Source organism: Diceros bicornis, chromosome 40 (assembly GCF_020826845.1).
Source record: "Diceros bicornis minor isolate mBicDic1 chromosome 40, mDicBic1.mat.cur, whole genome shotgun sequence".
NCBI lineage: Eukaryota > Metazoa > Chordata > Mammalia > Perissodactyla > Rhinocerotidae > Diceros > Diceros bicornis.
This window is the reverse complement of record NC_080779.1, coordinates 14,451,612-14,471,657: the sequence shown is the minus strand read 5'-3', so window position 1 is coordinate 14,471,657 and position 20,046 is coordinate 14,451,612. Positions and strand designations below refer to the sequence as shown.

Below are 20,046 nucleotides of genomic sequence, written 5' to 3'. Positions count from 1 at the left end.
GCAGCCCCTGTCCAGGGTCAGGCCAGGGCCCAGAGGTTGGCAGAGACCCAGGAGACCATCCATTGGGTCTGACAGAGTATCTCTATCTGAGGGAAGGAGTTGGAGGCTGCCATGATACATCAGCTAACAGTCTGGAGAAACCACGATGTTACCTTTAAAATATCCAGTCACCTCTGTACATTTTAATAAAACATTCCTTGCCGGGAAGTGCTGAGAGCGTGCAGGTGTGTGCATGGGAGTGTATGCACAAGCCCTAGAGGAGGCTGTGATGGGTGCCCTGTCCCACTGGGCCTGGAGTAGATCCAGAAGCTCAGACTTGCTTCTCCTGGGGTTGAATGATGTGGCTGTGATAAAGCCACATGGGGCAGAGGGTTCAGGAGTGGATGGGAGGCCTGAGAGGACGGCCCAGCCCTCACCTTGCCGTCAGGTACATCCTGGGCCCGACGCAGAGAGCACTACCAGATGCCAACGCTGTAATGGACTCACCCATGGGGGCAAAAGTCACCCCACAGATGAAGGGATGACAAATAAGGCTCATCTCACATGGGAGGTTTTAAAATTGCTCATGGTTAATGTTCCAAACATCTTCATACTAATGAGTGTAATATGGCGCAGAGGAAAAGAGCACAGAGTTGGAAGTCAGGCAGTCCTGGGATTGAATCCTCACCCCACCCCTTATCAGCACTGGACCTCAGCTTCCTCAGATACAAAACGGGGACAATGAGACTTTAAATGGGACCAGGAACACCACACACACAAGCACTCGCTGAGAATAGCTGTCGCTCACCATAGCTTGTTCCTCACCTCGTGCTCACGTCTCTGCATAAATACAGACAGGAACACACACAACTAGCATGTCCTGGCAGCAGGCGAGTGTTGATTCTGTCTCATGAAGACACAGTCTCCCTGTGCAAATAGCTCACTTTAGAGCCACCATTACCAGTCAAAGATTAAGACACCTGGATTCCCAGCTGACCTCTGAGTTTCCCAGTCCCCTGCAGCCTGATGGACCCCGTGAGTGAATCCAACCGCTGCCAGGTAACTGATAAAAACAAATTCCAGGCCCACTGCAGAGTGCACAGAGGGAAGATGGTCCCCCTCACCCAAACACGCCAGGTGGAAACACTCCACAGCTGTTAAAATGGAATGTCTTCTCTGTTGGGCCCAATAACTTGCCTTTCTGAACGCATGTTCCCCCACCCCCAGTAAAATTCAACAGAAAGCCAGAAGGAAAACCACAGTTAGACAGGCAATGCGGCCAATGCCCAATATCTCCCAGCACCCCTTTGCTTCTCACTGGAACTCAAAGTTCAAGTCAGGCTGCCCCACCATCCCCTCAGCCAGCTTCTGCCCTCTACCCTCCCGCCCCTGTTGCTCTGACAGCTCAAGTCCAAATCAAGGAAAACTTATTCTTTACATCCGGACCTAAGGGGCCTCTTCAAGGGTTCTAATTAACTCAAAAGGGTGCTGAGACTCCAGCCCCCGCTGCAGTTCACAACACTCATCAGTGTGTATCTGGGCGCCTGCAGAATCTAGGGGAGTCCTGCATCCAATGAAGGCTCCCTGTGGGGGCTGCCCCACTCTCTCTCTGAACCCTAACTGTAACCACAAGCTCCTTCCCAGCTTACGGCAGAATTCCATCATTAGTTTCAGGTTATATTGAAAAACTCTACAAAAGTTTATTCATGTGAAGAATGAGAATAGATTCTAATATGATATTTTAAAGGTTCCAATCCTTTATATATATTGACACAATGCAAAGGAAAATATCTGTAACCTGGTTACATACCTCTGAGCGTGTAATTATGTCGAAAGCCTTAGTGCTCATTGTTACAGGCCCACTAATTCCACACCACCCTCCAGGCCATGTTTGGACCCCTGTGGCATTCTTAGCTCCTACACCTATCTTCACAACGCTCACCAGTGTTGTCAACAGTGACTTGTTTGCATGGTGTCTGCCTAACAGTCACCTCCTGTCTAAGACTGTGAGCTAAGTGGGGTGAGCTCTGTGCCTATCACACCCACTGCTCTCTTTCCAGTGCCTGAGACAGTACCTGGAGCAGGCAACTGAACACCACACACCAACAAGATAATTGACAGAACTAGAGGGGCTTCCAGAGACGCTCAATACATCAGAATGAACAGAATGAAAAGCAGCAAAGTCACCGGGTTCCAGAAACGGATCAATTTAAGACTGAGGAAATCCTCCAGGACATTACTGACAACTGACTTTGTAAAAAGTAAATAACCCTTATCACGATCCTTCTCAATCTACGTGAGAATTGAAAGAAACTATATTTTCTTCACAGAGCAACATGACTTTAAAAAAAATAAATACTGAGGTAAATGTGCACCAAAATGAGGGCATTTTGGTGAGGCCAAACTGGTGTGTGCTTCTCTTATGCTTTTTCCGCTCCCTATGGCTGCTTGATATGCAGTCACCATGTCCTTGAGAAAGCTGATTCCACCTTATCCTGTGTGGCTGTACTCGCGATTCTGACGGTGAATGGTGAAAATTAAAATTAAGTAACTTTTAAGAAAATTAATAGCCAATGATCACAGATCCATACATGCAGTTTATTTTGTTTAAAAGCAAACTAAAATAAATCCGAATACCAATGTTCATGTGTCAAATCAGCTGAAGATCCTAGAACCAATTCCAAATACCCGTCTTGAAACTAACGTCGAATCACTGGAGTCTTTTACTTTTCAATGTTCCTAAAATCGAGATAACACTGAGAGAGACTTCAGCGTTTTAGAGCTAGCTCTTCTTCCCAGAGGGAGCACTCCTTCGGGGCAAGGGCTCTACGTTATTCATCTTTGCATCTGGCTCAGTGTCTGGCCACAAAAGGTGCCTAGTAGATGTCTGCAGAAAGAATGAACAAACAGGTATGCCACCTAACACACTTGTTATTCTTAGACTTAAAAAGTGATGATGAGCTCAATGACCATTCTTTGATTAAGAGTATCTAACTTTATAAGCATTCAGACCCCACTTAACGCCTGTGTTTGAGTATGCATGCTGGTGTGTCTACTTGAGTGGATAGGTGGGGAAGGCTATTACTACTCACACATTGGCAACTGCTTTTTTGTTCTCTTCAAATCCCCTAAAGGTAAAACTTGCTTCTAGCCAGCTTTTTATCTACTGTTCACACAACTGGTTCCATCTCCAGGATGCAACTCCAGGATGCACCTCCATGCACAGCTCCAGGATATGTTTATGATGGCCTTCAGAACGTGCAGATTTCCACCAGTCCCAAGTTGCCTGCTAATCAATGTTTGTGTCTCCAAGCTACATCCTTGAAGGTTACTTGAATTTTAACATCCAGCCCAGTAGTCTATCTTTCTGTCTTTATAGAAGGTCTGTTATTAAGCTCCTGGGGCAACACTATTTACCAGAATACAAAATAAAAGGTAGAAGGAGAGGCCATGGCAGGGAAAAGATGTTGCAGAGCACATTCAACTCAGGAGAGGAGGGCAGAGGCCTCAGTGGGCTATAGCATAAACCGAAAAAGCCCTCCAAACATGGGGATGCCACGTCACAGAGAAATATAGATATAAACATCAATATATAAAAGGAGAATATGCCAGATACATAATATTACAAGAAAGTGGCTTTATAAAGCAGAATATTCAAATATACATGCTGATTGAAATAATTATTAAATTTGTAATAACCAAGGTCAATGTGTATTAGTAGCCTGACTTTGATATTTTTGAATACCAACTCATCTAACTTCAGAAGGCTGCAGAAAGACCAAGAAATAGTCACTTTTAGTTTACCTTTCCCCTATCAAACTTGAGGAGGTGACCTAATGAATATAAGGTCAGCCTTAAGGAAGACTAGGTAAAAAATCTTTCATTTGATTCCTTCCAATTCCCTTTCCAACACTGCTCGCTCTGTCTTCTGCCCTGGCAGGGTCCTGCATCTATCCTGCATCATCTTCTCCAGGGTCTCTGTACTCACCAACTTTCAGGTCAGTGACAACGATGATACTATCCTCTCAGAGGAAGCTGTTAATACATCAGAAAAATATAATAATTATAAACATATATGTACCTAACAATAGAGCACTAAACCACATGATGCAAAACTGATAGAAATTAAGGAAGCAGAAAATTCAACAATAATAGTTGGAGATTTCAATAACCTACTTTCAATAATTGATAGAACTACAGTCCACCCAATAACAGAATACATAGCCTTATTGAGTGCACATCAGAGATTCTCCAAGATAGACCATTGCTAGGCCACAAAACAAGCCTAGGTGGATTTAAAAGGGCTGAAATCACAGAAAGTATGTTTTCTGACAACAATGGGATGAAATTAGAAATAAGAGAAGGTAATTTGGAAAGTCACAAGTATGTGGAAATTAAATAACATACTCCTAAATAACCAATGAAATGGCTATATTAATGTCATAAAAATAGATTTTAAGAGAAAACTGTTACCAGAGATAAATAGGGTTATTTTATAATGATAAAAACATAAATTATTAACATGTATGCACCTAAAAACAAAGCTTCAATATACATGAAGCAAAACTGATAAAATGAAGAGAGATAATTCAAGAATAATAGTTGGGACTTCAATAATTGGGGACCTCACTTTCAATAATGGATAGAACAAACAGGTAGAAATTCAACAAAACACTGTTTAGAGGAAAATTTATACCTATAAACACCTTAAGAAGAAATATCTGAAACCAATATCATAACTTTCCACCATATGAAACTAACAAAAGAACAAACTAAACTGAAATGAAGCAGAAGAAAGGACACAATAAATACTGGAGCAAAAATTAATAAAATATAGAATAGGAAAATATTTTGAAAATCATTGAAACAAAAGTTGGTTCTCTAAAAAGATCGACAAATTTGACAGGCCTTTAGCTTAACTGAACAAGACAAAAAGAGAAAAGACTCAAATTACTAAAATGAGGAATGAAAGCACACTACTGACCTTACAGAAATAAAAAGGACTATAATGGGATAAGATAACTTAGATTAAATGCACAAATTCCTAGAAAGAACTGAAAACTGGATAAGAGGAACCCCTGCCACAAACGACAGTCCTAATTGAGGTGGAAGAGGCAGAAATTCCCTTCTGGAGAGAAAAAAACGCCACCTTCACAAGCCACAACGCTTCACGGCTGCCCAGGAGCAATCCAAAGGTATGCAGCCTTCCCTGGAGGAGTGGGGGACCTGAGCCAGGGAGCGTTCCTACTATAGGCATTTTTTGGACCCAGCACAACCAAGACGAGTGTCATAATATCTGGCTTTTCTGGCTATACACAACAACGGGGCACACCTCCAGAAAAGTGTTTTCAAGAATGTGAAGAAATTGGAACCCTCATTCATTGCTGACGGAAATGCAGGATGTTGCAGCCACTTTGGAAAACAGTTCCTCAGAATGTTAAGCATAAAGATACCATATGGTCCAGCAATTCCATTCCTAGGTATTTACTCAAGGGAAATAAAAACATATGTCCATGGAAGATTCTGGGAAGGCAGCAGAGTAGGAAGAACCAGGAACCTGTAACCCCACCTAGACAACAATTGCAATGGCAGAATCTGTTTGATGTAACTATCTTGGAACACTGGAGTCCATCGAAGGCTTGCAACTTCCACAGGAAGGCTCTGATGTAAAGTGCAGTAATTTCAGCCAACTTCAGCTCTTAGCACAGTAGCATCTACTCATCCCCCACCTCCCAGCCCTCTGATAGGCATGCACTTGTTCCAGGAGCAGCTTGCATGCAGCGTGAAGAAGCCAGGGTGGGGAAAAAGGACCCTGTTCTCCAAATATTGGGTATTTGTGCCATGACTGCTGCTTATGACAACAGAGTTGTAGACAACAAGGTGGGTGACCACTGTTGTTGCACTTCTTCCCATTGTTGCCCCTCTCCTTCCAGCTAAAATGACTGCCAGGAGATTTAAAGGACCACTGCCCCCATTTTTCTCCCCTTCATTTTTCTCTTTTCCCCTTTTGGGAGCCAGACATTAAGCAGGAGGACATTCAAAAGCAACTGCATATACAGGAGAAATTAGAAAGTCACCACATATGCCCAGGGAAAGGTGCAGGATCAGAAAAGACCCAAGAAGACATTAAGATTACACCTAAGGCTGATCCTCAGTACAGAGACAGCCTACAACAATTCAAAAAGTAAAAATAGAAACAGGAAACAACAAACACTGGGGAAGGAGGAGAATCTAATTTCCAGAGTTATCACATTATTACATTGAAATGTCTGGTTTTCAACAAAAAATTGCAAGACACACAAAGAAACAGGGAAGTATGACCCATTCAAACAAACAAACAAAAAATTAAACCAATGGAAACTATCTCTGAAAAAGATCTGATGATGGATTTACTAGACAAAGACTTTAAAACAACTGTCTTAAAGATGCTCAAAGAACTGAAGAAAGATATGGAGAAAGTCAACAAAATATGTATAAACAAAATAGAAATATCAATAAAGAGACATAAAACCCAAGAAAAAAACAGAAATAAATTCTGGAGCTGAAAAATACAACACAGGCTCAGCAAACTTGAAGATAGGACCATGGAAATTATCAAGTCTAAGGAACAAAAAATTTTAAAAATTGAAGTAAAGTGACTAGAGCATAAGGGACCTGAAGAACACCACTAAGTGGACCAACTCACACACTGTGGGAGTCCCAGAAGGAGAAGAAGAAAGAGAATGGAGCAGACACAATATTTGAAAAAATTATGGCCAAAAACTTCTCAAATTTGATGAAAGACATGAATATAAACATCTAAGAAGCTCAATGCATTCCAAGTAGGATGAACTCAAAGAGAACTGAGACAAATTATAATCAAACTGGTTGAAAGCCAAAGCCAAAGTGAGAATATTGAGAGCAGCAAGAGAGAAGCAAATCATCACATACCAGGAATTCTCAGTAAGATTATCAGCAGATTTCTCATCAGAAACTTTGGAGGGCAGAAGGCAGTGGGCTGATATATTCAAAGTGCTATGAGGGAAAAATGTCAACCAAGAATCCTGTATGTAGCAAAATTCCTTCAAAACTAAAGGAGAAATTAAGACGTTTTCAGATAAAAGCTGAGGGAGTTCATTACCACTAGACCTGCCCTGCAAGAAATGCTCAAGGGAGTCCTGCAGGTTGCAATGAAAGGACATTGGACAGTAACTTGAAGCCATATGAAGAAATAAAGATCTCAGTAAAGGTAAACACATGGGCAATTATAAAAGTCAGTATTATTGTAACTTTGGTTTGTAACTCAACATTTTGTTTTCTACATAATTTAAGAACTAATGTATTTTTTAAAGCTATCAGTTTTGTGACCAGGGAACCAGGCAAAGAAAGGGTTACTGAGGATCTGGTTAATAACTAACATAATCTGTCAAGTATTTTTCAGACAAAAAGAAACTGTGCGTTCTGTTTTTCAGAAGTTGCTGTCCCTGTTTTGCAGATGTCGCTGTTTTGCAGAGAAATCACACGTTTGCAGAAAGACCCCCGCAAAATGTTCCAGCATCAGATGTCCTAAAGTTACCTTAACTCATTAGCATCTTAAATTCCCCTCCTCTGGGGGGGTCTGAACAGCCATTTTTAGATCACGCAATGTATGTAATAACATGTATACATGCTATGCATGCTCCTTAAAAGAACACAGTTGTTATGCAAATAAACCCCTACCTTCTGCCCTCTTTTTATAAAGTCTCCACTGGCACTGAGCTCAGGGATGCTAAACGTAATCCCCATGGTAACTACAAAGAAAATAGCTACAGAACATATACACAGGAAATGAGAAGGGAACTTAAACATTTCACTACAAAAACAATCAACTGAACACAAAAGAAGAAAACAATGCAGGAAATGAGGGACAAAAAGCTATAAGGCATAGAGAAAACAAATAGCAAAATGACAGAAGCAAGTTCCTCCTTATCAGGTAGCCTTATCAGGAAGGAAATTCTGACACATGCTACAACACGCATCAACCTTGAGGACATTATGCTAAATGAAATAGGCCAGTCACAAACAGACAAATGCTGTATGATTCCACTACTTAGAGTAGTCAAAATCATAGAGACAGACAACAGAATGCTGGTTTCCAGGTGCTGGGCTAAGATGGAATGGGGAGTAATTGTTTCATGGGTACAGAGTTTCCATGTTACAAGATGAAAAGAGTTCTGGAGATGGTGGTGATGGTTGCGTGACAACAGGAATGTACTTAATACCACTAAACTTTACACTTAAAAATGGTTAAGACAGTAAATTTTATGTGTATTTTACCACAGTAAAATAATGAAAAAAAAAGTACACAGAAAAACTTATACACCAATGTTCATAGCAGCATTATTTATAATAACCAAAAACTGGAAATAACCTAAGTATTCATCAATTGATGAACAGGAAAAATATGTGATATATACACATAATGGAATATTATTCAGCCATAAAAAGGAATCAAGTACTGACATATGCTATAATATGGATGAACTTTGAACATGTTATGCTAGGTGAAAGAAGCTAGATACAAAAGGCCACATACTGTATGATTCCATTTATATGAAATATCCAGAATAGGCAAATCCATAGAGACTGAAAGAAGATTAGTGTTTGCCTAAGACTGGGGAGTGAGGTGCTGGGGGAAGGGAGGTGGAATAGGGAGTGACTGCTATTTGGCACAAGGTTTATTTTTGGGGAGATGAATATGTTCTAAAATTAGATTATGTTCATAGTTGCACAACTCAGTTAATAGACTAAAACCCACTGACTGTACACTTTAAACAGGTGAACTTTACGGTACATGAATTCTGTGTCAATAAAGCTGCTGGAAAAAAAATGTTACAAGACAAAAAAAAAAAAAGGTAAAGACATTTTCAGAGAAGACTTGATACAATTTGTCTCCAGCAAACCCACACTAAAACAAATATTAAAGGAAGAAGGATATGATCTCAAAGGGAAGCTTGGAGATGTGGGTAGGAATGGAGAGCAGTACATAGGCGGGTAAATCTAAATGTGGACAAGACTAGGCAGTCTGGATTTCCATCAGAAGCGCTGTGTGGAACTGACATAGATGTGTACCTTGGCCCTGCTCCCCCTTCCCCCACAATGCTCCATTTCCTTCCAGCCCAGGCCCTTTGCAGATGTTGTTCCCTCTGCTTGAAGATGCCCTTCCCTGCCCTCATCTCCACTTTCTTCTTATTAACTCCTACTCATCCTTCAGGTATCAGCTTCAATTCCACTTCCCCCAGAAGACTGATACGCCCCTTCAGGATGAGCCAGGACCTTCCACAATGCACGTGAGAACCCCTGTCCCTTGTGTGCACAGCACTTACCAGTTTCAATCCTATCTCTGTTTGCATGATTCTTTGATCCAGTCCCACTTTATAGATTTAAGCCTGTTTACATTCTCTATAGACTTAATCAATTTTTCGTTTTCTTTGGGAAAAAGACGAAAATAAACTGTGACAACTATTGTTCTCTAGTGAGTCACACCGGGATCTGCCTGCACCTTTTTTAGAAAAATAAGTTTCACATTACTGAGGCAAATGGAATGTGTCATGCTTGCAAAGTGCCTGTGAGAAATCTCTGTTCAAAAACTGTGCCAGCTTACTGCTTCCTGACAGATATTATTATCCTCGGGAGCAGAGGACTTGACCACTGCGCCCACCCCAACGAGGCAGGGGCGTCGAGACCAGACCTCACCACAGCCAACCACTTCTCCCTGAAGGAGCCAGAGGACATCCTGCTCTTTGAATCAGACACCTAGATGCGCATGTGCAAAAGCTCCTCTGTTCACCAGTCAGAAAGGACGGGGAGCAGAGGGGGTAGGTCTACTTAGATGCGTGGGAGAAAAGAAAGCTCACAAGCAAAGGGCTGAAACTGGGGAACTCAGACACTGAGTTACAGGGCTCTGAGTGCAGCAAGAGGCAACAGTCAAGGAACTCACTGGGTGGTCAGTTTTGAAGTTTCCTAGTGTCCTGTAACTAATGTTTATCTTGTAAAAAACTAAAATTAGTCTTGGCCTAGAGAAGTGAGTTATCTCATATCTTGCTAAGTATATATAAATGAAGTATAAACTAAATATATAAAACTTGAAGACAAACTCCTTGAGGATAGGGAACATGCACCAGCGTGGTCCTGCCAGACAGTAGGTGCTCAACAAAGACTGTTGAATGAATGAATGAACCAGATGCTCTGATAACACTTGCTAGACAAAAGAATCACCTCCTGACAAACATGAGACAGCATCAACCACCCAAGCACAGTTCCCAAGGCCACCAAGCACTCCAGCATCCTGAGGACAGACAGACTTCCAAATCTGCGATGTAGCTAGACTACACCACGTTTCTTTCGTCTGAGCTCTTCTTGTCCATCGTCCTTCTTAAGACATCACCCACCCTATAACCATGCAGAGCTAAAGTTCTATGGGTGCACAAGGGGTCCCTGCTCCAGACGCCTTGTTCCTGTCCTCAGGCTTCCCTTCGGCCGTGAGCTGGGCAGGGCCAGGGAGGGCACCCAGAGAGAATGAGGCAGTGGGCCACAACTCACTGGCTGTTTCTTTGCAAAGAAACAACAGAACTTCATTCAAACAAACTTAGCCACCCACAAGATAAACAGCACAGTTTATAGGTATAGAAATAGTATCTTATGGAAGATAAACTACACCATTTTCTGAAACTTCTACAACAGCTGATTTGGTGGTATTCAGAGTCCTTGCGAATGAGCAAACGATCAGTTACTTGGCTGGGAATGCATACAGCTGCCCAGTGCAGTGTATGTATGTATACGCGCACACGTGAACCTGTGTTCACAGGTGCAGCCTAACCTACACAACCACACCTCAATAAAACCCATGGCTCAGACTGCCATGCATGACACCCTCACAGGAGTAACCTGTTTTCACACATCCAGAGGTGAATGTTTTCACATGAGATTTGAAAAACATTAGTTTAGACGTTTTCAGCTTGTTAGAATAAAAAATCTGTTAAAGACTTTTACAAAACCATTATTTCAAACATAGGTAAGTATAAGAGCTGCGAACTTCATAACCTTAATTTAGAAATCGCAGTTGCATAATTCTTGGGGAAATACAATATAAATTCACTCTAATGCTGGGGTATCTTGCCAAGATGCCATCTACCCGGGCAACTCAACCTCAGAGTGAGAGCTGTACCTTGTGCTGATGGCTGCACACACATGAGACGAACAGGACACCAGAGCCTGGGGCACAGGGAACGGCTTGACAAGGGTTGCTTTAATTTTAGTTTTATGAGTTTATTGAGGTAATAAACTCCTTTTTTTTTAATGTATGGATACCAAAAATAATGACCTGAAGAAAGTTCAGATTAAGGCTTAATTTATCTAGGATGTTACATATGTGATCGGCATTTATGCAGCACGGCAGACGCAGAGCTGAGACTTTTTTTAGGAGGAAGTCATGCTCCAAAGCCTATTAATAAAGAGACATAACACCACCACTCTATTCTGGCCCATTCAAAACAGGCAGAATCAGTCACTGAGGCTGAATAATTATCAGTAAAATGATTTTTATGCAACCATAACAATGCTGATGACTTCTATGCACAAGGCTTTACACAGTACACCTGTGTTCACAAGGAATCCTTAAGTTTCGGGGTTACTACACCTACGTCAGAAAAAAAAGGAGTGAGGCTTGGGGTGTGGATTGTCTGCCCCAAGTCCCCGAGCATCCCCCACACTGCCAGGATGCATCCTGCTGAAGACACAACATCAATTTCCCAAGACTGTCCACCCAGTCCAAGTGACGAGCAGATGTTACAATCACCTGGATTGACAAAGGCTGCCATCCTGGGAATGTTCCATTTCATATATGAGACCTGCATTTTTTTTTCATACTGAGCAAATGAATTTAAATCATGTCACAGCTCTACTATTGTGCATGGAATCAACAACACTGAGAGCCAAACACCTTCAAGGATGAGGTCACCTGCAGCAGGGTGAGGTGGTTCTGTGCAGGACCCCTGGCCTCTGCTCTACAGGAGCTCGGGCGGGGTATCTCCCACAGCCAAGTCTGTCAGTTGAGAACAAGCCCGTTGATGCTGGTGTTTAGATATAGGAATAATTCTAATGGTCTTTTTGACCTCTGCCGCCTTCCCTCCACCCAAAGTACACAGACGGTGCCATGCTGATCCAAGTACAGGCGTGGCATATTAAGAGTAAATGCTCTGTTTTCCCAATCCTCTTCCCCTCTCCTTCTCCCTTCCTTTCATCCCCACCTCCACTCTCTGCTCCTCTCTCCCCTCTCCTGTCTTTCTCTCTCTCTCTCTCAATATATGTGTGTCACAAAGAAAATCACTATTTTGTTTCAGAATTCACACAATTCAAGATAAAATAATGTCTGTAAGGAAGGAGGTGATAAACATACTAGAACACATGACAACAGATGCTGAAAGTCTACTCTTAACGCCCCAGGGGACGGTGCGTGTGGCATGGCCTCCTCTCCCTCACAGCCTCCTCGCCTTGCTCCCCCACCACCTGTCTGGCTCAGAAGGCCCACCTGGGGTCAGGCCTGATGCACTGGTCAAAGGCAGCCATCTTCCTGAACATGGAGGGAGCCTCCAGGGCTTTCATCCTTCTGGGAACTAGCAGTAGGGAGAAGAGAGGGCCTGCCCTGTCCTCCCTAAAGTGGCCTAGGGTGCTTGGGACACCACTGCGTGCTGATCAGGAGCCCTCATCCCCGTCTCCCCGAGCAGCTCCACTGGGTCTGGCAGCACCCATGGGCCATGAAGAAGTAGGGCTTCTGCTAACCCAGCCACGCCTGAGCCCCACGAGCTCCCTGGGCAGGTGTGCAGCACACAGCAGTAAAAGCTGTCTAAGAGAGGGGCACTTCCTGCTTTCACTCCAAGTCTGGAGAGCCTGGGTGGGGGTGGCCTGACGCTGCAGGAAGTTGGTGTGGAGCCGTCACCCGGCTCCCTCTGAAGGGAGTCGTTACCGAACGGCTGAGGATGAAAAATAACAAACCTGGGCTTTGTTTTACGGCACTTGGCACAGAAGCAGACCAAGAGCAATGATGGGGTGAGGCTGCACCCCCATCTGAGTGAGGGGTGATCCCAGGAAGAAGTAAGATCAAATGCTGAGAAATCCCAAACAGATTCTGAGCCGAACACACCCAAATCCCACGTCGCCCCCCTCTCTTATTCCAGCACCAAGAACACAGGGCACATCCTGCCCTCCTTGATCTGCACTTGCCACCTGCAGAGCAAGCGGCCTCGTGGGGGACGTGTCCGTCTCTGCCCCTGCACATTCACTCTCAAGCTTTAGCTTTCTTATTAGTTCTTAAAGGCCCAACATGTTACCTCCGGTCCTAGATATGTTTTGTGAACTGCTTTCCTGGGACCTTCCAAATGCTCCTTTTAGACGGGCACCTGCTCACCCCACCCACTGTGGCAGTGACAGGATTTCCAGCCCTCCCTGCTGGAGACCACACCTGGCAGGTGCACAGGCCACGCCCACCCAGAGAGAGGTCACCACCTGCAGGCTGCCTGGCGGGGCTCCCCTGCCTCCCCAGAGCACCAAGCTGCCTGACAGGGGCTACCCTCCCCCGTGACAGTGACATCTTCTCTGACTACCTCTGACTGCCACTTCAAAATAATAGACTTGCGCAACCCAGCATTACAACTCCACTTGACTCGAGTTTGTCCAAAGTCTAAAGGTGGCTAACTGAGACAGCTGGCAGTTTCCAGGCAACATCTGGAGGGTTGACAGAAGGCCCTGGAAGACAGGTGTGATTCTGTATTACTAAAACTGAGGAACAGGCAGGCAGCAAGGGTGACCTCTGAAGGTGGTTCTAAAAGAGTCCTAGTTTGCTTTTCTGTTTTCCAAAATGCATCTACATAAAGTTCTAGTCAAATGGTTTATAATTTAAATAATAAGGCATAACAAATGTATTTGATGGTGACCAAGGAAAGCAGTGAGTTTCGAGAACTTGGAAAATGATCACTGAGTGCTCTGAAGGCAGTTTATATACACTCGGCGTCGTATGCTTTAGAGTCTGAAGAGCCGCTGCCTCTATGCTGGCAGGAGCAAACAGCTGTCAACAATCCAGCCTTGTCCCGGGAGAGGGACAACAGGCTGGCGGGGAGCCCCCTGCCTCCTACGAGGTGGTTCAGGGGCCCACGTGGCAGAGTGGACTATCGAAGGGTCAGAGAGGGGTCTCAGGGCTGATGTTGCTAAGGAGTGGTCCCAGCTGGCAGCACTCTCTCCCAGAGGCACGAGCAGGCCAAACCCAACGAGACCCACAGCAGCCACTCGCCCCTGCGGGAGGCTGGCCTCAGTCACCCGCACTGAGCCTGGAGCCGCCCTGCCCCTTGCTACGGCCTGCTCTGTTCTGGGCTGTAACCAGCCCTCTCAGGAGCCTGGTCAGCGTCCACTGGTGGCCCAGCACCCAGGACGGCACCCAGCACTGGGGGGCCCAGAGCCCCAGTTGGACACCACTTCGCGTGGACACAAACACCACAAGGGGATGTGGAGTCGCATCTTGGGGTCACAGTGCTGAGCGCCCCAGGGGCCGGGAGGTGCACTGAGGAGCGGGGAGAGGAAGCCGCGCTCCAGGCCTTGACACAGCCCGCTCACGCATGCGCGCCTTCTCCCCTCCACCACCTTCGGGTGTGCGCTCCACGGCACAGTGTGCACATCTTAAATCTGTGCTCAGTTTTAAGAAAAATGTTGAGGAATTCCCCTTCTGTGATACTCTCTTTGTCCTTCTTTGCACTCCAAGCCATACATCGTTAGGACATGGAAGAACTAAACCAAAAGGCCCATAGCACCCATGGTGCATTCCCATTATAATGCAATTTATAAACTGCAACAGAAAATCTTTAATGCAAGAAAATCAAAGGGCTTTCTGACAGGATCTCCTCAGGCCCGTGGGCCCCGTTTTATTCAGAGAGAAGAGAATGATGCAGGTCCCCAGGTCCCAGATGGTTTGTATTCTCCCTCATTTAATGCTCACAACCACCTGTGCATTCAATGGCACATCTCCTCTCTGCAGGTGAGAAAACAGAGGATCAGAGAAGTTAAGCAACCGGTCCAGGATCACTGAGCCAGCAAGTGGAAAATCTGACGCTCAAATCAAGGTCTGTGCCTCACCCACACTTGGTGACACACATGATGGCAGCTGCCTCCTAAGAAGCCTGGGCCAAGGGTTCAAGTGACCGGTCAAGTTACATCCTCTCTGGGCTGGCAATCTAGCAGCATGTATCAAAAGCCTTCAAAACCCGCAGAGCTGCTGATCCAGTAACTGCACTTCTGGGAATCTGTCTTCAGGAGACCATCAAGCACCCCCTTATAACAGCACCCTGGAAACATCCTAAAACTCATCAGTAGGAGCCATGAACAGGAGACTGGTTTGGTGCTGGGACACTGCCACATGAGGGAATGTTATGCAGTCACTAAAATATTGATTGACGGGGGAGTGCCCACAACAACTGCAAGGGGAAAGAAAGCAAGCTACAATATTGCTCCTAAAAGTGAATATCCACACTCATCATCTGAAGAGCTTGCTAAACACACATTCTGCTTCAGTGAGTCTGGGGTGGGGCCCGAGATTCTCGTATTTCTAACAAGTTCGTGGGTGATACCAACGATGCTGCCCATGGACCCTCCCATGACGAGCATCGTGCTATAAAATAGTGTGTGCAGTAAAACCACTTTTATCTTTCAAAAAGTCTCTTTATGCATAAAAGGAATACAGGAAAGACCACAAAAAGATGTAAACCAAATTATTTCTGGGTCATGAAATTATGCGTATTTTAAACTTTCTCTTTGTGCTTTTCTAGATTTTGCAGTTTTTCTGATTGAACATGTACTTCACTCATAACTATAGGAGAAGCTCCAGTAGTTTCTTTTAAAGACAAGGCAGTGTGCTGTAAATAAACTGGGACTTTGGACATGGGATTTGGAGTTAAGCTACCTTTCCTCTCTGAGTCTCTTTCCTAACTTGGAAAACCTGAGGGGTGGTTGCAAGAACCAGAGCAGATCCTGTGTGCAAGTTTCCACCCGGTGCCTGGCATACAGCAGATCTCACCCATGTCAGGCCTGCCCCCTCCACCGCTGGAAACAAAGAGCTCGTGTCTGAGAAGTAGTTTCTGTCATATGTCCAAGGTAGTTTCACATTTGTCACATTTCTGTGACAGCTGGAGGAGAAACTATCACTGTAGAGCTTAAAGAGCATTGAATCGTGAGGACGGCAACCACTTGCCCAGGGTTGCAAGGCTGTCAGAAGCCTACAGGGAGCTTCTGTTCCTAGGATGCAGCTTCCTCTCGGGGCTCCACTACCTCTAATGTCCCTCTCACACACTCCACACACAGGGACCACAGCGGCTGTGCTCTGGCCCTGGGTGGGAACGGTCCCTGAGCTGAACTGGCCTAGGACAGGGATGCAGAACTGGGGTCTCTGTGGGCCTGCCAGCAATCATCGAAGAGTAACCCTCCTTCACTCCTGGGATTTTAAAAACATCTCAATGTGCTTTTCTTATGTAATATTTTGAACACCAATAGAAGAGATGGGTTCACTATCGATAAATTCTTTTCGGCTGCAAAGGCAGTCAAACCCAACAATTATGGCCCCCAAGCCCAAGTGAGCCCCTAAATTACTTGGAGTGGCCATTTACAAGGGTCAGAAATGAGTTAGATAACTTCAAAATCTTCCCTTTGCTGTGTGTTGTTCAGAGTTAAGGCTTGCAAGCGGTACCTGCCATGTATGTGTCCTTTTCTTGCTTAATATCCCAAAGGGACATCATAAAGAACCCAAAGGCCATCATGAATTACAGGGATATTTAACCCAAACTAAAGGAACAGAAAGAGCAGCCATAGGTCACGGCGCCACACTGACAGTTTTTCCCAGTTCCTTCCAGTTGAGCACTACAGTGACACCGGGGGCAGCACCCTAGCTGGGAGTCAGGGCAGCTCTGCACACACTGCTGGGCAGAAGTCACTCCACCTCAGGCCACACGGGGCTGGTCACCCTCACCTGGCCCACCTGCCCAACTCCCAGGGATGCAAAGAAAATCAATTGAGAACTTGTTCTTAAAGATGGGACCAGCGTTCTGCCTCCTCCAAGGCCCTCCGGAGACGCACACTGTGGAAATGAATGAGTGCCAGGCTCCCTGGAAGATCCCTGGGCAAGGGCTGACTCAGCGGTGGTGCCTTCTTTTCTGGGCTGGGGTCACCCCATCACCCTGCCCTTAGAGGTGGCAGAGATGCAGGTGTTTTCCACAAAGAAAGGCTCATCCTCTCTACTCTTCAGTGCTGCTTCCAACTGGGGTCACTGACTCAGACCCTCTGCTCATTAAGGCAACTGTCCCTTAGACTACCTCAGAGGATGGCAAGGCATCTTCCCCCAAACAGCTCCACTCTGACCCCCCAGGCATGGCTAGACACTTTGTTCTTCATTTCACTCCCACCTGGGGCCCGTGTGCTATAAGGCAAACACAGTTTGCATGATAAGCACCTTATGCAGGAATGCGAGCAACATCATTTCCCAAAGTGCCTTCCGCTCTACACAGCTGCCTAAGTGAAGCACCTCACTGTCAGGGTGTCAGGGGCGGGCATGGCCCCCAGGCCACTTACAACACAAGTCTCAGCAGAGAGTGTGGTCCAGTCCTGCACTCAGCAATGCAGACACACAGTCAGAGACAGACTCGGCTGCTCACTCAGGTTCATGGTCAGTTAGTGGCAAAGGCACAACTAGACGCTTGGCCTCCAAACTCCTGGTTCTCTGGTCTTCTTCACACAAGACACGGTCCCTCTATGCAGCCCAGCAAATTAACCACTCCTGGCTTTACCACCTCAGACACCACGCTCCTCAGATGACACAGTGATGTCTGTCAACTACTACTACAGGTGTGTTGACGCAGGGCCCTGCTCTCTCTGACAGACGGAAGAGGGGAAGGTCCCAGCTAACAGGCAGACAGCAGAGAGAACGGAGCAGGCCCGGGAGAGTGAGCTCTTATCCCACTGTTCATGCTACCAGCTGGCAGGCACTGGGCAGAACTGCACTCAAGGACCACGCAGCCTAAGGAGTGAGACACAGACACAAATGATTCAATGCAGAGCATCAAGAATCACTGGGAAATCACACACTGCAAGAGACTCAAGAAATGGGCTTTGGCACTGTGGACAGAAATAGAGAGGTGCCCCACACAGCAAGTATCTGCATTTATTAAAAAAAATAAACATGACAGGAACCAGGCAGCTAAGGAAATCACACATTCACCCCTGGTAGGCTGGCACTGTGGAGATCTGATTACATAGTGGCTGCCAAGAGTTTGCCCTCGTGGGCACACACAACACCGCCTGTCACCACGTAAATGTGGCTGCCTGCCTGTTCCCTTGCCTCTGGTCCACTCCCAGGTTTTCCATGAGCCAGCCTGACCCCGGGTTAAGTCTCGAGCCCTGGCTTCCTGTACTTAGGAGCAAAAGCCAGCGTTCTCTAGCGATCTCCCCGACCCAGGAGAATATTCAGGTCTGGAGTTACATGTGAAGATCTGAGGAAATTGTAAAATTATTGAAAACAAATTCTGTCTGAACTTGTTTGCCTTCCTTTTTTTTAATTGAGTAAAAATATAGGTAATATTATTTTAATGCCTTTCTAGGTCTAAAATCACCTTGCTCGTTTAGCAACTAAAAAGGTATTAACTTAGTTTTTGCTTTAAGTTAACTTAAAAATAGTTTATTTAGACAATAGAACAAATGCACCACAGAGCCTAAATCTACTGTTAAATTACTTTTCACATTTTCCCCATTCTGTTACAAGCTGCTGACATTCCTTACTGAACATGGCTTTTGCCCTGAGACAGTGAGCGTAGTAAGGGCCAGGCTTTGTGTTCACAGCACGGAGGGCACCTGTTAGACCCCAATAAATGGTTACTGAATTCAATAAATGTATTGGAAATCCAATTTTCAAAGTTATCACTAACCACAGTTTCTGCTTTTTCTGATGCTTCATTTTTATCACCACGAGGAAAGATAAGGCAGAACGGCAACACCGGGCACACTCGTTCCACTCTCCCATCACTGGCCCTTGGCAGACATCAATAATCAACCACAGCATGATTCTCAGAATTGCTCACCAGGCAGTAGTCCTGGCAGCTACTGCCGGTTGCTTGGAGCAGCACTTGCCCAGAAGCCTGTCAACACCATTGGCAGAAAGAGCAATAAATCTAGAGAACTGGATTCTAGCCAGTTCTACCACTAACTAGCTACTAACCAGCTGAGGGACTTGGGACAAACCATTTCCCTCTCTGGGCCTCAGTCTCAATTGTGATATGAGTGGTTTGGACTGATATCTAATAGTCTATTAGATTACTTCTGAAGAATAAAGCTCTGTAAAACTGGCACAAAATTCTTTTTCTGTGAAGACGTTTTAGTCAGCCAACACATGAAACATGTCTGAGCTGAAAACAACATATATTGAACATACATTTTCAAAATCTAGTTCTCAACGTACTCCTTGTTTGTGATGCACAAAAATGAAGCGGCAGTGCTGATACACAGGAAGCCCCTGCGGTCTGGCCCCACCCCACTACCTCCCGCCACCCCCCCCACCCCCCGGCCCACACGCAGCCACACCTGACGCTCTGCACACCTGCAGGGAAGTCCTGCTCATCGCCTCTTCCACACACATCAGCAACGTCTACCACCGCCCGGGCCCTGAGAAATCTTTGCACCTTCTGGGCACCCTGCACCCTTCCTCTGAGCCCCTGCCCACTCACCACATTATTTCTTACACATCTCTCCTCCTGGACTTGGAGCTTCTTGAGGGCAGACACAAGTTCTTTTCATCTTTGTAGCCCTAATACCTACACACAGTAGGTGCCTGGTAAATATTTTATGAATGACTGAGCCTCATCATTTATGCCGATAAAATCCAAGGGCAGCATTCATTAGATCACAAACCCATAATCACTTTAAGAAAGTCTTTCACTTTATTAACTTTCTTCAGAACATCCAAAAAAAAAATATTCTGAAATAGTTGATTTTATTTGAGCCATTTGGTAAGATTCTCTGACAAAGTGC

General features: G+C 45.2%; 1 protein-coding gene across 1 annotated transcript in view; it reads right to left on the bottom strand.

Annotated features, from left to right (window-relative positions):
- Positions 1-20,046, bottom strand: part of CRACDL (CRACD like) — a 90,282-nt gene that overhangs the window by 53,984 nt on the left and 16,252 nt on the right. The gene's annotated exons all lie outside the window — the stretch shown is intronic.